We start from the raw sequence: 16,898 nt of genomic DNA on the forward strand, positions 1-16,898 counted from the left end.
TCTTTGATCAAGGAGGGGATGTCAAAGGCGAAGCCCCACTCTTTCTCTGGGGAGAAATGGTGGTGCTAGGTCAGTTTAGTCATTAACTCTGGGACTAATGATCAACAATGGTAAGTAAAGAGTCTAGACTCTTAGGGGAGACAGTTGTGTTATGAAAAATAACACCATACTGTATCTGGTTTCTTATTCATAAAGTTAATTGAGATCAGGGGCAGCTGGGTAGCTCAGTGGAGTGAGAGTCAGGCCTAGAGACAGGAGGTCCTAGGTTCAAAACCCGGCCTCAGCCACTTCCCAGCTGTGTGACCCTGGGCAAGTCACTTGACCCCCATTGCCCACCCTTACCAATCTTCCACCTATGAGACAATACACCGAAGTACAAGGGTTTAAAAAAAAAAAAGTTAATTGAGATCTACCAAATGCCAGAATCAATTATCTTGGACTTGTTGCTTCCATCTTTTAAAAATCTTCCATGGCCTCTGGGGGGCAGTTAGTAGCTTCATAAATGGAGAGCCAATTCTGAAGACAGGTCGTCTTGGGTTCAAATCAGACCTCAGATACTTCCTAGCTGTGTGACCCTGGGCAAGTCACTTAACCCTCATTGCCTACCCTTACCACTCTTCTGCCTTGGAACAAATATTTAGTATTGCTTCTAAGACAAAAAGTAAGGGTTTAAAAATTTTTTCCCATTGGCTCCCCAGTATTCATCAAATGAATACAAATTCTTTCACCTGGCATTCAAGGCTTTCCATAATTGGACTCCACCTTCCAAATCATATCTCCTTCTATATTCTAGAGAATAAGAAATAATCTACTTTTGCTGAACACACCTTGTAGTTCCTCTCTGTACCCTTGTTAGTGATATTTCTTCTGCCTAGAATGTCCTTTCCATCTAGGACCATCTCTCTGATTCTTTCAACCTTTCAAGATCATAGCTCAAATCAAATACTCTGAAGCAAGGGAAGCAGTGGCATAGGAAGGACAAATCTAGTTTTCAGTTCCAACTCTGTCATTTGCTACCTGAATGACCTTGGGCAAATCACCTCACTAAGTTTCTTCAACTATAAAAGAAGGCATTTGGACCAGCTGACTTCTAAGGACCTTACAGATTTACATCTGTGAACCTGATATTCCACAATTATAATAATAGCTAACATTTATCAAATAATTACACTTATTATTTCATCTGATCCTCATACCAAACCTGAGAAATAGATGCTTATTATTTATTATCCCCATTTTACAGATGAGGAAACTGAGACAAATAAGTCAAATGTCTTGCCTAAAGTCACACAGCTAGTAAAACTGGATTTGAATTTAGATATTCCTAATCTAGGTTAGGTGCTAGGTCACGAAGTGAATAGAGATATGGACCTGATGTCAAGAAGACTCATATTCCTGGGCTTAAATCTGGCCTCGGACACTTCCTACCTGTGTGTTCCAGGGCAAGTCACTTAACTGTATTTTCCTCAATTCCCTCATCTGTAAAATTATCTGGAGAAGAAAATGGCAAACTACTCCAGTATCTTTGCCAAGAAAACTTTAAATGGGATCACAAAGAGTTGGATATGAATGACTGAAAGATCTCAAAAACAATTCCTTGACTTCAGCCTAGAGATCTATCCACTAAACCACCTTGCTGCCAGGAAATTTCTTCTTCCAAAAGGTGTTTCCTAGGAATTCATGATCTTTCTCCTTTTACTTCCTTGACATTAGCCCGCCTCTAATTACCATATTAGCCCAAATATAGTGAGATGTTTTTCCCCCCAATATGTATCTTTGAAAGTCACATTAGCACTATATTCGAGCATTTCCAGCTTTGAAACCCTAAGCTGTGTATTGTGTGCCTCAGCGTGGGGGGGTGGAGGGGAGGAACCACATGGGCAGATGGGAAATGCCAACCAAATGCCTATTTGTTTTGATATTCCATCAAATGTCACCATTAATACTAAAGGCGCCAAATCAGTGTTGATTAAAACTACTGGAAAAGAGAAAACCAGAATGGCCATGATGCTTGCAGGCACAGCTGATGGGCGAAAATCGACTCCTTCTGTAATTTTAAGGTGCAAAAACGTTACCTAAGGAAAAGTGACTATCAGGAGTGCTCTTTTGTGTGCAGGAAAAGCAATGGATGAATAAAGAACTTGTGTTAGATTAGTTGAATGTGGTCTGGGATGGGCATCTGGGTGTGTTACTGTATCAGAGAGGAATGCTCTTACTTAAGGTGTGCAAGGGTCACCTGATTGAAAATGTGAAGAAGAGAATTGCTGAAATGTGCAGGGACCTAGTTGTTGTTATTTCAGGAGGAATGATGTCGCAATGACAAGTGTTAGATGTAGTAATTAATAAGCCATTCGAAGATCATTTGAGGAAAGAATATAATGAGTGGATGTTGGCCAGAAACCATGAATTTACTACATTGGGAAAAATAAAGAAACTGTGGGTCACCGTATTAGGGAACTGGATCAAAAGTGCTTTGGATAAAATCTCCACCGAGTCCATTGTGCTTGGATTTTTAAAATGTTGTATATCAAACAGTACGGATGATAGTGAAGATGGTGTTTTGTGGGAAGAAGAGGGTGACAGCGATGACTCCAATGATGTTTCCACTTCAGGAGATGAGGAAATAGAAGAGGAAGGAGAACGTGATTAAATATTGGAAGGTAGTTTCTCACAAGTATCTATAAAAGTAATACATATTTAATAAAAATGTTGGCATTAAAACTTCTTTAACTTGTTTTCAGAACCTTGAAAAAACTTTAAATATAAAGTGCCTACATTATTCGTGAGTTAAGAGAAAGTTCTAATTTAAAAAGGAGAAAATAAAATGGGTGTTTCCTCTTTCTGAAGTACCCTTCAAAATACTTGGGATAGCACTATATTCGAGGTCGTATTATATTCGGGCTAATATGGTAACCAGGGAGAAACCACACACATTCTGTTCAATCTATGCTTTGTTTTGTTTTGCAATCAGAGGAGATTTCAGGGTATAATCTACCCACAAAGTTCCAGGCACAATTTCATGATAATCAATTAACTTGACCTAAGCTTTCTTAGGAACTTCCAATTTCCTGTCAACTGGCTTATGTTTAATCCTTATTCTGAGTTGCCTTTCTCTTTTGTTTCTCTATATATGTATAGAAGGCAGCAAATAACTCTATCTTGTAGAGCTTCCCATCTCTCTCTCTCTCTCTCCCTTCCTCTGTCTGTCTGTCTGTCTCTGTCTCTGTCTCTCTGTCTGTCTCTATCTCTGTCTCTGTCTGTCTATCTGTCTATCTGTCTGTCTGTCTGTCTGTCTCTCTGGCTTACTTTCCCCACAATTGCCCATGTCTTTATCTTAGTTGTTAAATCGTTACAATCATGTCTGACTCTTGTTAAACACATTCAGAGCTTTCTTGGCAAAGCTGCTGGAGTATTTTACCATTTTCTTCTTCAACTCATTCGATGGTTGAGGAAACGGAGGCAACCAGAGTTAAGCAACCTGCCCAGGGTCATCCAGCTAGGAAGTGACCAAGGCCAGATTTAAACTCAGGAAGAAGAGTCTTCCTGACTTCAAGCCCAGTAGAATGCTGGATCTGCCACACTCCTTAAAAGCCCCCATTCCAAGGTATATATATATAGAGAGAGACAAGTAAATGGTCCCAAATCTTCTGACTCCAAATTGAGCTCCCTTTTATTCACATCTTCCTCTCTTTGCAAAACCCAAGTGCTGGGACCCCAGAAGGTACAAAGCTAAATAAACCTGGTTCCTTGCTCCCGAAGAGTTACAGAAATCAATAAAACATGGGAATTTCACCTGCGTCTGAAACGGTACTCACATCCGATAAAGAATGAAGTTACTGGATAGCTGTTTCCAGTAGTTGCTCTGAATTGCCTCTGGCACATGGGGACAGGGAGCTTGGATGGGAAAATACAGGGAACGAGGGGGGACAACACTCTAGCGATGGGAGAGCCCAACCCTGGACACCTGAGGTCTGGGAGAAATGTGGGAAGCTGCCAGAACCGTGACAATAGGAGGGATAAGGAGAATAATTGCCCTCTGGGTTGTGTCATTTCCCTTTTTATGTGAAACCTAACCCTTTTCTCTTTTGAATGCCCGTCTGGCTGCTGGCCCCGAGTCTTGGCCATGGCAGGTTGGTGGGGTTGGTTTCTCTGGGGCCCCCAGCAGGAAGCAGCAAGTCTTCCATTTCCAAGGTAATGACAGATTTCCTGTCACAGGTGGTTTTCTGGTTAAAAACCGTCAGTTATTGGGCTCCCCACCCCACCCCTTGGGCTGTCGAAGGCCAGTTAATCTGTTTACTGAGGAGACCTGGGAGAAAGCTGACATTGGAGCCTGGAGCCCCAGAGAGGACAGACTAAGTGTTACTTCCCGAAAGCTGGGCCAGCCCCAGGGACAGAGAGAATGTCAGCCATGTTCTTCCCCAAGCTGCCCTCCTCCCTCAAGGCCCCTCCCATCAGCCATAGGGGTTTGCCCAGGCCCTTCAGTGCATAGAATTTACAGTAAATGTTGCCACTGGTGGAAACTCTTAGAGGGGGCGAGGAAAAGGGCTAGAGGAAGGGGAAGGCCACGACTCCTGGTCCCCAGTTCCCTTCTCACAAACAACCCCCAGTCCAGTGTCCTGTTTATCTTCTGTAGGGCTTTCCGTAAAATGGGGATGCCCTAACTCGAACATTTGGGTAAATAGCTAACTCTAGTGAGTTCCTTCACTCCCTCAGGAGGAAGCCAGCCCTCCTGACCTCATCCATCCTCCATCCTGCATTCTGAGTAGATTCTCCAGGAGTGAGTGGATGGGCTTATGCTGATTCTTGCACATCCATGATATTTCTCTGTCCAACCCGATCCCCTCTTGCTGTTCCTCGTACATCTCTCCTTGCACAGGTTATCCTCCATGTTTCTTCCCTACTTATACCCCTGAGAATCACTAGTTGCCTTGAAATGTCAACTCAAATGCCTTCTAATCTCCCCAGCTGCCTCCCCTACCCAATTACCTTGGATTTTTTTTTTTTTTTAAAGCCTTACCTTCCATCTTGGAGTCAATACTGTGTATTGGCTCCAAGGCAGAAGAGTGGTAAATGGGGGTCAAGTGACTTGTCCAGGGTCACACAGCTAAGAAGTGTCTGAGGCCAGATTTGAACCTAGGACCTCCCATCTCTAAGTCTGGCTCTCAATCCACTGAGCCACCCAGCTGCCCCCTACCTTGGATTTTTAAATTTGCATTTATACGTTTGATGAGCAATCAATTTTAACCCATGAGGAAAGTCTTATACAACTGGACATGAGGTTCTGATTATACTTAATTCATGTGATTATACTTAATTCATATACATTAATTCATTATACTTAATTGCTTTCACTTGTAGAATATAAGATATTTGAGGGCCAGGACTACTTAATTTTTACCTTTGTATTGCCAATATCTGGCAAATAGTAACTAATTGATGTTTATTGTTGTTGGGGGTTTTAACCCTTACCTTCCATTTTGGAATCAGTACTATGAGGGGCAGCTAGGTGGCTCAGTGGTTTGAGAGGCAAGCCTAGAAATGGGAGGTCCTGGGTTCAAATCTAGCCTCAAACACTACCTAACTGTATGACCCTGGGCAAGCCACTTATCCCCCATTGCTTAGCCCTTACCACTCTTCTGCCTTGAAAACAATACTTAGAACTGATTCTAGGATATGAGGTATGGGTTTTAAAAATAAAAAAAGAATCAGTACTATGTTTTGCTTTTGATGCAGAAGAGTGGTAAGGGCTAGGCAATAGGGGTTGAGTGATTTGCCCAGGGTCACAGAACTAGGAAGTACCTCTGGACCTGGCTCTCTATCCACCGAGCCACCTATCTGCCCCTAATAAATGTTTGCTGATCATCAATTGATTTGATGAGCATTGGAGAAATAACTGGTCATCTGCCCACTCCTTCCAATCTAATATCTCTTCATTATAGTTTCTTTCTCTGCACTCCTACCTTGTTTTTTTCACTGAGACCTGGCTTCGCTTAGGTGACGCTATCTCTCAGATTTTCCTTTCTAGTATCAGTTGCCTCTTCTCACATGTTCCTCAACTTTCTGGTCCCAAACTCATTGTCAGAATACTCCTTCCCATTCTCATTGGCTGTGTTCAGGGTTTCCTTCTATCACATCAATTTCTATAATTATGAGCCTTTGGTCCAATGATCTCTTAAGGCTCATTCCAATCAAATTTGCCATGAATCCAGATTCTGGCAGCTGTTATCTACTAACCCACAATCCTTGTTTTCTCAGTTTACTGCCTGGGTCATAGAATTCATTTTCTCCCCAACTTTTGCCTCATACTAGGGGACTCAAACTTACATATTGACATTCCTTCAAATAACCCTGCTTCCTAGTTCCTCAACCTACTCAGCTGCTGTGACCTACCTATTCCTCCACTCCCCCTCAGCTACCCCCAAAGATGCCTAGAACTTGATCTTGTCCTTACCTAAAGTGTTCCACTTCCTTTGTGAGGAACTTCAAATATTCATTAACTTGAGGTAGCTAGGTGACTCAATGGAGAGAGGAAGTCCTGGGTTCAAATCTGACCTCAGATCCTTCCTCTCTGTGTGATCCTGAACTAGTCACTTAACCTCCATTGCCTAGTTCTGACTGTTCTTATGCCTTGGAATCATTACTTACTATTGATTCTAAGACAAGGTAAAGGTTTAAAAAAAATCCATTACCTGAACACGATCTATTATTTCATTTCTTTCTATGTCTTACTCCTCCCAATGCTATTCTTCATATTATTTGTGACCTGCAATCTGTCCATCTCATTTTCTTTTTAAAACTTTACCTTGCAGGCAGCTGGGTAGCTCAGTGGATTGAGAGCCTGGCCTAGAGACGGGAGGTGCTAGGTTCAAATCTGGCCTCAGACACTTCCCAGCTGTGTGACCCTGGGCAAGTCACTTGACCCCCATTGCCTACCCTTACCACTCTTCTGTGTTGGAGCCAATACACAGTATTGACTCCAAGACGGAAGGTAAGGGTTACACACACACACACACATACACACGCACGCACGCATGCACGCAGGCATATATATATAGAACAACTTTACCTTATATTTAAGAGTCAATACTATGTATTGGTTCCAAGGTAGAAGAGTGGCAAGGGCTATCTCTAGACCTGGCTCTCAGTCCACTGAGCCACTTACCTGCCTCCTATCTCATTTTCTTCTGCCAGGCTATCACCTCTCCTCTATCTCAACTCCTTAGTCAAATCAGTTCGACTTTACTCTAGTGTACCTTGATTCCCTTGCTGCCTTATCTAGTCACCTCACTACTCAATTGGTTCTAAATCTCAAATCAATGTTACTCTCAATATCCATTAAAATAAAAGATTAGAGGTAAAATGTTGGTCTTGGTGAAGAGAAAGCTCAGCTCTTCCTTTTATTGATTCTACTTAGGTGCTGCTGAAGAGACTTGGAGGAAGTTTTATTACCTTGATGATTAGCTCTACTACAAAATTATCTTATCCCATATTCAGAGGACCCTTGCTACATCAAGACAATTTTTCTTTTCCTCCCTAATTCATTATGTCACTATCCCCCAGAGAAGCTGTTCCAAACTTTCTCTTCTCTCATCCAGCCTACAACAATATATGCTTTCCTCACCTTTGTAGCCTTGCCTCATGCCTTAACAAAACAAAACAAAAAGCAAATTAGTCTTGGCCAGTGATGGTGAACCTATGGCACATATGTCAAAGACAGCATGTAGAACACTCTCTTTGAGCATGTGTGCTGCCCCCTCTTACCAGTTCATTACTAGAAAGACAGAGGGACTCAGACAGAGCTGCTCCCCTCACCCTCTCCATCATGCCTGATGACATTTTTTCATATTACCCACTCCTCTGCCCAGCAGCCCAATGGGAATGAATTCTCCCTCTCCCTCGTGGGATAAGGGTGGGGTGGTGGAGCATGCTTGGCACTTATGGGGGGGCATGGCACATGGTCTCTAGGGGGCTTCACCATCACTGGTCTAGGCTATCAACCAATAACTCCTTCTTTTGCCCTCATTTTCATTCACATCTCATTATTATTTTCCAAAACCTTGGCATTATCTCTCACAATTTCTTCCCTCCCTGCAGTCTGATGAAGAGCTGAGCTTTCTCCTCACCAAGGCCAACATTTTACCTGTAATCTTTTAAAAAATTATTTTATCTTTGATCTCATCTCCTCTTAGATTCCTAAGCAGATCACTCCTCTCTATTGTCTTCTCCCTCTTTCTAATCATCACTCTTTCCCTATATACTGGTTTCTTCTCTACCACCTACAAACATGGACCCTATTCTTAAAAAATTCTCCCAAGGGGGGAAGCTGGGTAGCTCAGTGGATTGAGAAGCCAGGTCTAGAGATGGGAGGTCCTAGTTTCAAATCTGGCCTCAGATACTTCCTAGCTGTGTGACCCTGGGCAAGTCACTTGACCCCCATTGCCTAGCCCTTACCACTCTTCTGCCTTGGAGGTAAGGTTAGATATTTAAAAAAATTCTCCCAAGATCCCTCTATTCCTTTAAATATCTTCCTCTCTCTCTCCTCTTCTCAATCAAATACTTGAAAAAGTCATTTACATCTACTTCCTCTCCTCACACACGCTTTCTCTCTTTTTAAACTGTTACCTTCTGTCTTAGAATCAATACCAGGCATTACTTCCAAGGCAGAAGGATAGTAAAGGTTAGGTTAAGTAACTTGCCCAGAACCACATAGCTAGGAAGTGTTTATGGCCATATTTAAATCCAGGACCTCCAGATCTGACCTTCTATCCACTGAGATACTTAGCACCCCCTCATATTCTCTTATTAACTCCCTCCAATCCAGTTCATCACTCATCTAAAATAGCTCTCTTCAGAGTCATAGATGAACTTTAAAAAACAACAACAACAACGACCCTTTCCTTCCATCTTAGAATTAATACTATGTATTGGTTCCAAGGCAGAAGAGCAGTAAAAGCTAGGTAATGGGGATTAAGTGACTTGCCCAAGGTCACATAGCTAGGAAGTATGTAAGGTCAAATTTGAACCCAAGACCTCCCATCTCTAGGCTTATTTCTCAATCCACTGAGCCACCTCACTGCTCCCCCCCCCCAACTTAAAAAATTATGTATTTTTCGGTTACATGTAGAAACAATTTTTGACAATTGTTTTCTGACATTTTAGGCTCCAGATTCTCTTACTCCCTCCTAGCCAGTAAATATTCTGTTACATCAACTTTTTTTTTAAATAAACTCTTAACCTTCCATCTTAGAATCAATAATATATATGGGTTCCAAAGCAGAAAAGTGGTAAGGATTTGGCTTTGAGGGCAAAGTTATTTGCCCAGAGTCACACAGCTAGGTATTGTCTGAGGCCAGATATGAACCCAGGACCTCCTGTCTCCAGACCTGGCTCTCACTTCACTAAGCCACTTAGCTGCCTCCCCATGAACTTAAAAAAATTAATTGATTGATTTTTTTTTATTTACATGTAGAAACCATTTTTAAAAATTGTTTTCTGACATTTCAGCATTCAGATTCTCTCCCTCCATTCCAGAGGTGGTAAATATTCTGCTATAGGTTATACCAGTGCTTCCAATAAGCTTTTAATTGCCAACTCTTTTCTGTTCTTTTTTTTTTTTTTTTAAATCCTTATCTTCAACCTTAGAATCAATACTATGTATTGGTTCCAAGGCAGAAGAGGGGTAGGGCTAGGCAATGGGGGTTAAGTGACTTGCCCAGGGTCACACAGCTAGGAAGTGTCTGAGGCTAGATTAAAACCTATTCTAATATATATAGATTCAAATCCTGTCTCTAGGCCTAGCTCTCAATCCACTGAGCCATCCAGCCCCTTCTGTTCTTATTCCCCTTTGTCTCTCTGCAACCCTTGATGGTATTGATCATCCCCTCCCAGATGCTCTTTCCTGCCTCTTTAGCCATTCCTTCTCATTCTCTTTAACCGATTCATCATCTATGCCTCACTACCTAACTATGAATATATCACAAAACTCTACCTTGGGTCCAATACTCTTTTCTCTCTTACTTGATGATTTCGCAAGCTCCTCTGAATAGGATGACTCTTAGACCTATAGATCCAGCCCTAATCTCTCTCGAGCACCAGTCTTGCATCGCCAACTGCCTACTAGACATTTCAAACTGGATATATCAGAAACATCTCAAACTTAACATTTCCAAAATAGAACTTTTCCCTCAAGTCTCCCCCTACCATCTTCCAAACTTCTCTGTTACTGTCAGGGTCCCCACCATCCTCCTCATCACCCAGAACTGAAATCTTGGTGTTATCTTCTACTATTCTCTCACTTGCCCCACATATACTATTGGACGGCAAATCTTATTGCTTCTCCCTCAATATCTCTCAAATACACCCTCTCTTCTCCACTCACACAGCTCCCACCCTCGTTCAGATCTTCGTCACCTCTTTCCTGAAAATATTGCAATAATGTCTGGTTTGATCTCTCTTTCTCAAAACTCTCCCTTCTGCAATCCATCCTCCACACAGCAGCCAGCAGCCAAAGTAATTTCCCTAAAATGTAGGTCTGATCTGATCGCTTCCTTACTCAACAAATTCTCTGCTGCCTTGAGATTGAATATAAATTCTGGTATTTAAAATTTTTCCCAACTTGATCCCCTCCTACCTTTCCTGCCTTCTTCACTGCTCCTCTCCACACTCTTTGTGATCCAGCCTCCTCCCTGTCTCTGTCATGGCTATGGCTATCCTCCATTCTGTCTCTCTGTGTCTTTGCAGTGGCTATCCTTCACCCCATCTCTGTATCTTTGCCTTGGCTATCCTCTTTGTATCTTTGCTGTGGCTATCTTCCACCCTCTCTCTGCATTTTTGCCATGGCTATCCTCCACCTTATCTCTCTGTGTTGTTTCTGTGACTGTCTTCCACCCCGTCTCTGTATCTTTGCCTTGGCTACTCTCTACCCTGTCTCTGCGTCTTTGCCATGGCTATCCTCCACCCCATCTCTGTGTCTTTTCTGTGGCTATCCTCCACCCCTCTAATATACTCATTCCTGGTTTCCACTTTGTGGAATCCCAGGTTTCCTTCAAGACTCAGTTCAAATGTCACTTCCTACATGAAGCATTTCCTGAATCCCCCTCCTTAGGGGGGGATTCACTATCACTGCCCTTCTTTTTTCATTTATTCTTGAGTTGCCTCAGTCATGTCTGACTCTTCATAACTCCATTTGGAGTCTTCTTAGCAAGGATACTAGAGTAGTTTGCCATTTCCTTCTCCAGCTCATTTGACAGATGAGGAAATGGAGGCAAATGGGGTTAAGTGACTTGCCCAAGGTCACCTAGCAAGGAAGTATCCGAGACCAGATTTGAACTCATGAAGATGAGTCCTCCTGATTCCAGCTCCAGCACTTTATCCATTTTGCCACCTAACTGCCTTTTGTTGGGTACATTTTATATATACATATATATGTTTGTGTACATATGTTCTAATGTATACATTAGAATGTAAGTCCCTGATGGAAGGGACTGTTTCACTCTTGTCTTTGTATTCCGAGGGCATAGCACAGTATCAGGCACATAGTAAGAATTTAATCAATGCTTATTGACTAACTATGTAGGGATGCTATTTGTGAGTGAAAAACAAGAAAACTCAATAATATATATTGAAGTAGATTTTACAACTTCACTAATTTGTCAATCTAAATTAATATCTTGGAGCAGCTGAGTGGCTCAGTAGATAGAGAGCTAGGCGCAGAGACAGGAGGTCCTGGGTTCAAATCTGGCCTCAGATACTTCCCACTGTGTGACCCTGGGCAAGTCATTTAACCCCAATTGCCTTACACTGCTCTTTCACCTGGGAAAACTGCTTAGTACTGATTCTAAAACAGAAGAAAAGGATTTAAAAAATAAAATAAAATAATAGTCCTTGAAAGGTCTACTTGTGCTGTATAAAAAGATAAACTTTGGTTAAGTTTTGTTGTCATGAACAAAGTCAGAATTGTGTAAATGACTGAACCGGTTTCTGGACTCTCCCCTTTGGGGATTATCTGTGGCAATTTTAAAATGTCAGCCTGTCTTCTATTGGCCAAGTTCAAAAGACTTCTGAGTCACCACCCTGACTACCACTTGGTAGGTGGGCAAAGAATACAAATTCATTAAATGTTGACCTAAACAACACTTAATTTAGTTCGACCCACATTTATTAAATGTCTACTCTCCTTTCAAAAGGCTTATAGGCTGAGATAGAGATGGGGAGAATAGAGAACATATACACAACTGTGTTGGATGGGATCACACGTAAGTAGGAAGGAGAAGTTTGGACAAAATATGATGAAACACTAAAGGAGAGAAATCTCTCTGAGGGTAGGGTGGGGGGGCCACAGAAGGCTTTATAGAGGAGGTGCTCTCTGATTTAGACTTTGGAGAAATAAGACATGGATAGATGTTGGTTTCCCCTCACTTTCTTCTTCTTCTTCTTCTTTTTTTTTCTTTTGAAAACTCTTGCCTTCTGTCAAGATCGAAATACTAAATATCGGTTCCAAGGCAGAAGAGCGGTAAGGGCTAGGCAATGGGGGTTATGTGAATTGCCCAGTCACACAACTAGGAAGTGTCTGAGGCTAGATTTGAATCTAAGACCTTCCCTCTCCAGGCTTGGCTCTCTATCCACTGAGTCACCCAGCTGCCCATCCCCTCAGTTTCAAATTGTATCCCAAGTTATATCTGTATTAGGTGACCCAAGAGATAGACTTCATGGAAACCAACTCCCTGATCTCCTCTCACTCCCAGCTTCCTTTTTTATGTGGTCTTTCCCCATTAGATTGTAAGTCCCTTGAGGGCAGGGAGCATGTTCTTTTTTCTTATTTGTATGCTTGGCACTTGGCAGAGTCTCTGGCACGTGGTAAATGAGGCACATGAATGCTTAATTAATGTTGTTGGTCTTTTTTTAACCCTTATCTTCCATTTTAGAATCAGTACTGTGCATTGATTCCACGGCAGAAGAGCAGTAAGGGCTAGGCAATGGGGGTTAAGTGACTTGCCCAGGGTCACACAGCTGGGAAGTGTCTGAGGCCAGATTTGAACCCAGGACCTCCCGTCTCTAGGCTTGGCTCTCAATCTACTGAGCCACCCAGATGCCCCCTTAATTAATGTTTGTTGAATTAAATGGGACTAGAGTCAAGAAGTCCTGATTTCAGTTTCTGCCTTAGATATTTAATAGCTGTGTGATCCTGAACAAGTCACTTAACCTTGTCTACCTCAGCTTACTCATCTATGAAATGGAATAATGGTAACTGTATCCCAGGGTTTTTATGCGGATGACTTGATATTTGGAAAGGGCTTTGCAAACCTTTAAAGTGCTATAAAAATGTTAACCATTGCTATTATTTTATATAGATATATATGTCACCATATTTAATATAAATACCCACATACATATATACATACATATACCTATACCCCTCTGGGTTCAGTTCTGGGGACCCAGTTAGGAGGAATATGTACCCACCACAGCATATCTAAAACAGATGTTCTTAACCTAGGGTACATGAACTTTTTTTAAAAATAAGGTGGCAAAGTGGATAGAGTGCCAGGACTGAAGTCAGGAAGATTCATCTTTCTGAGTTCAAATCTGGCCTCTGACACTTACTAGCTATGTGACCCTGGGCAAGCCACTTCGCCGTGTTTGCCTCAGTTTCCCTATTTGTAAAATGAGCCAGAGAGAGAAATGGCAAACCGCTCCAGTATCTTGGCCAAGAAAACCCCAGAGTCACAAAGGGTAGACGCAGCTAAAACAATATGAATGGTTTCCTTTGTGGTACTATTTTATGCATTTTAAAGCATCATTCTGACAAGAGATCGATAGGGTTCACTAGCCCGCCAAAGGGGTCCATGGCTCAAAAAAGGGTTAAGGACCCCTGATCTAAAAGAAGATAATCAGGAAGGTGAAGCAACTACAAACCAGGGTACCGAAGGCTCTGCAGATGCTTGACCTGGAGAAGAAAGGACTCAGGAGGGCTCTGATGGAAGCCTCCATGTCTCTCAAGGCTTGGCAAATGGAAGAAGAATTGGATTTATTTTACTTAGCCCTAGAAGAGATAATGAGGACTTAGGAATGAGAGTGAAAGGGAGGCTGTTTTAGATTCATTATAAGCAAGAACTTCCTGATGATTAAAACTGCTCAAAGGTACTAGTGGTGTGGTCAAAGGATGGCTGAATTTGGAATCTGAGCGTTTGACTACCAGCTTAGCCTTGGGTCTGACCTTGGCCAAGTCACCTGACCCATCTGACCATCTTTTGCCATATACACAAAATGGGGCTAATGGGATCTAGTCTACTTGCCTCCCAGAGCTGTAAGGTCGCATCGGATGAAGAGAACTTAGGTAGAGCATCATGAGTCAGTACTTTATCTCAGCACTTAGTGCAGTCTTTGGTGCATAGTAGGGGCTTAATAAATGCCAAATGTGGGGGCAGCTGGGTGGCTCAGTGGATTGAGAGCCAGGCCTAGAGACAGGAGGTCCTAGGTTCAAATCTGGTCTCAGACACTTCCCAGCTGGGTGACCCTGGGCAAGTCACTTGACCCCCATTGCCTACCCTTACCAATCTTCTGCCTTGGAGCCAATACACAGTATTGACTCCAGATGGAATGTAAGGGTTTAAAAATAAATAAATAAATGCCAAATGTCAGTTATTATTACTGTAAGGAAGTGAATTCATTTTTTGCTGAAGGTTTTCAGATGTAAAGCCTGGAGGGGGGAGGAGCAACTAAAGATCAATTGTCTGAAACATATATATGGAAAGAATTGGACCAAATAAATTCGGAGACTCATTGATCTTACATAAAAAAAAAAAGAGAGAAGGTATTTTGGTATAGTAGGCACAGTAGGTAGGGAGCCTGCTTTAGACTAGGAAAACCTGGGTTCAAAACTTGCCTCTGACACATTTCGTCTGCATCATCCTAGGCAAGTCAATCTCTTCGTGTTTTTATGAAACTTTTTAAGTCTATAAAATAAACCTATAAAATTGCAAAATGTGTGCTGATCAGTATTGATAAAGTAGGTTTTTTCATCTGTACCAATGAAATTACAGGCTTATCATTCCCCAAAGAATCAGGCAGCTTTTCCTTTTTACTATTAACATAGATGCTCGAGAGACAATCATAGACGTTTTTTAAAAATTGTATGTAAGTGGGGACTGCTACAAGGCTAGGTCTTGATATGTGAGGTTCTAGGTTTGAATCTGGTCTCAGACCCTTCCTAGCTGTGTGACCCTGGGCAAGTCACTTAACCCCTATTGCTTAGCACTTACTGCTCATCTGCCTTGGAACCAATACACACTATTGATTCTAAGATGGAAGGTTAGGTGTTTTTTTTTTTAATTAATTAATTTCTAAAATTAATTTTTTTAAAAATATTTTTCAATGTTTACATGATTCCTTTTCTTTCCTTCCCCTCTTCCCTTCCCAGTCCCAGAGCCAAAAAGCATTTCTACTAAGTTATACAAATGTTATCACTTGATACCTATTTCCATATTATTCATTTTTGCAATAGAGTAATCTTTTAAAGCCTAAACCTCAAATCACATACCCATATATGCATGTGATCAATCATATGTTTTTCTTCCTCATTTCTACTCCCACCATTCATTCTTGTGATGTGGATAGCATTCTTTCTCAGAAGTCTAAGGGTCTTCTTAAAAAAACTATATAATAAGAATAATAGCTCCCCCAGTCATATGGAAAATATCCTGAGCTGCATGAGAGAATTGTGTTTCTGAAATACTTTCAGAAAAGTAAGTAGAATATTGAAGAGAATGCTTATCTTGAAGTCAAGATTCAAATCCAGTTTCAGGCACTGTGGTGTGACCCTATGCAAGTCACTTGAACTGCAGAACAGCATTTGCCTCAATTTCGTTATCTGTAAGATGGGGATAATAATAGCATGTACCTCCCAAGGTTGTCATTGGAATCAAATGAGGTAATAATTGTAAAGTGGTTAGCACTTAGAAAGTAAATATATAAATGTTAGCTATTATCATTACTATTAATTAAATGCTAATTCTTAATGGATTATAATTATTGATGTGAAATATGAAGAGTGTTTTTAAAAATAGTTAACATTAATGGAATGTAAATGTTTTAGTACTTGGACGGAATAAGAAATTAAACATAGTCCTGATCAGAGGACTTTATTCATCTGAATCCAAATAAAAGAAAACAGGGGGAGGCTCAGCAGATAGAAAGCCAGACCTGGAGATGGGAGGTCCTGGGTTCAAATTTGGCCTCAGAAACTTCCCAACTGTGTGACCTTGGGCAAGTCACTTAGCCCTCTTTGCCTAGCCCTGACTACTCTTCTGCCTTGGAACTAATACTTAAGATCAATTCCAAACTAAGAGTTTAAAAAAAAAAAGGAAAGGAAGACCAAGTTAAAAAAAAAAAAAGGTTCAAAGTAGCATGTATTTAAAGTTAGAAGAAAGTCTGAGATCATCAGTCAGTCCATCTCCAAGCACTTACTAAGCACCCCCACTATATCAGTCAGTTGACAAACATTTATTCATTACTTAACTGTGTGTCAGTAACACTGTGCTAAGGAAGCGGGGTGGGGGGTGGGGTCCTTGCCCTCAAGGACCTCCCATTCTAATGGGACAGAAAACATGAAAATAATTGCATGCTCATAAGAGATATACCAAACAGAGGAGAAGAAATCTCAGAGGGAGGGGAAACAAGTTCTGAATAAACTATAAAGAAAAAGAGAATCCTTACTCCAAGGAGTTTTCATTCTAAGAAAGAGGCAAGAAGTACTCTCTTTCTCTCTCTCTCTCTCTCTCTCTCTCTCTCTCTCTCTCTCTCTCTCTCTCTCTCTCTCTCCTCTCTCTCTCTCTCTCTCTCTCTCTCTCTCTCTCTCTCTCTCTCTTTCTCTCTTCATGGAGAAAGGGAGAGGGAGAAAG

General features: G+C 41.5%; 1 protein-coding gene across 1 annotated transcript in view; it reads left to right on the top strand.

Moving 5' to 3' along the window:
• BATF (basic leucine zipper ATF-like transcription factor) overlaps positions 1 to 16,898 on the top strand; it is a 45,454-nt gene that overhangs the window by 27,330 nt on the left and 1,226 nt on the right. The gene's annotated exons all lie outside the window — the stretch shown is intronic.

The sequence above is a fragment of the Gracilinanus agilis genome, chromosome 2 (genome assembly GCF_016433145.1).
Source record: "Gracilinanus agilis isolate LMUSP501 chromosome 2, AgileGrace, whole genome shotgun sequence".
In the NCBI taxonomy this organism is placed as follows: domain Eukaryota; kingdom Metazoa; phylum Chordata; class Mammalia; order Didelphimorphia; family Didelphidae; genus Gracilinanus; species Gracilinanus agilis.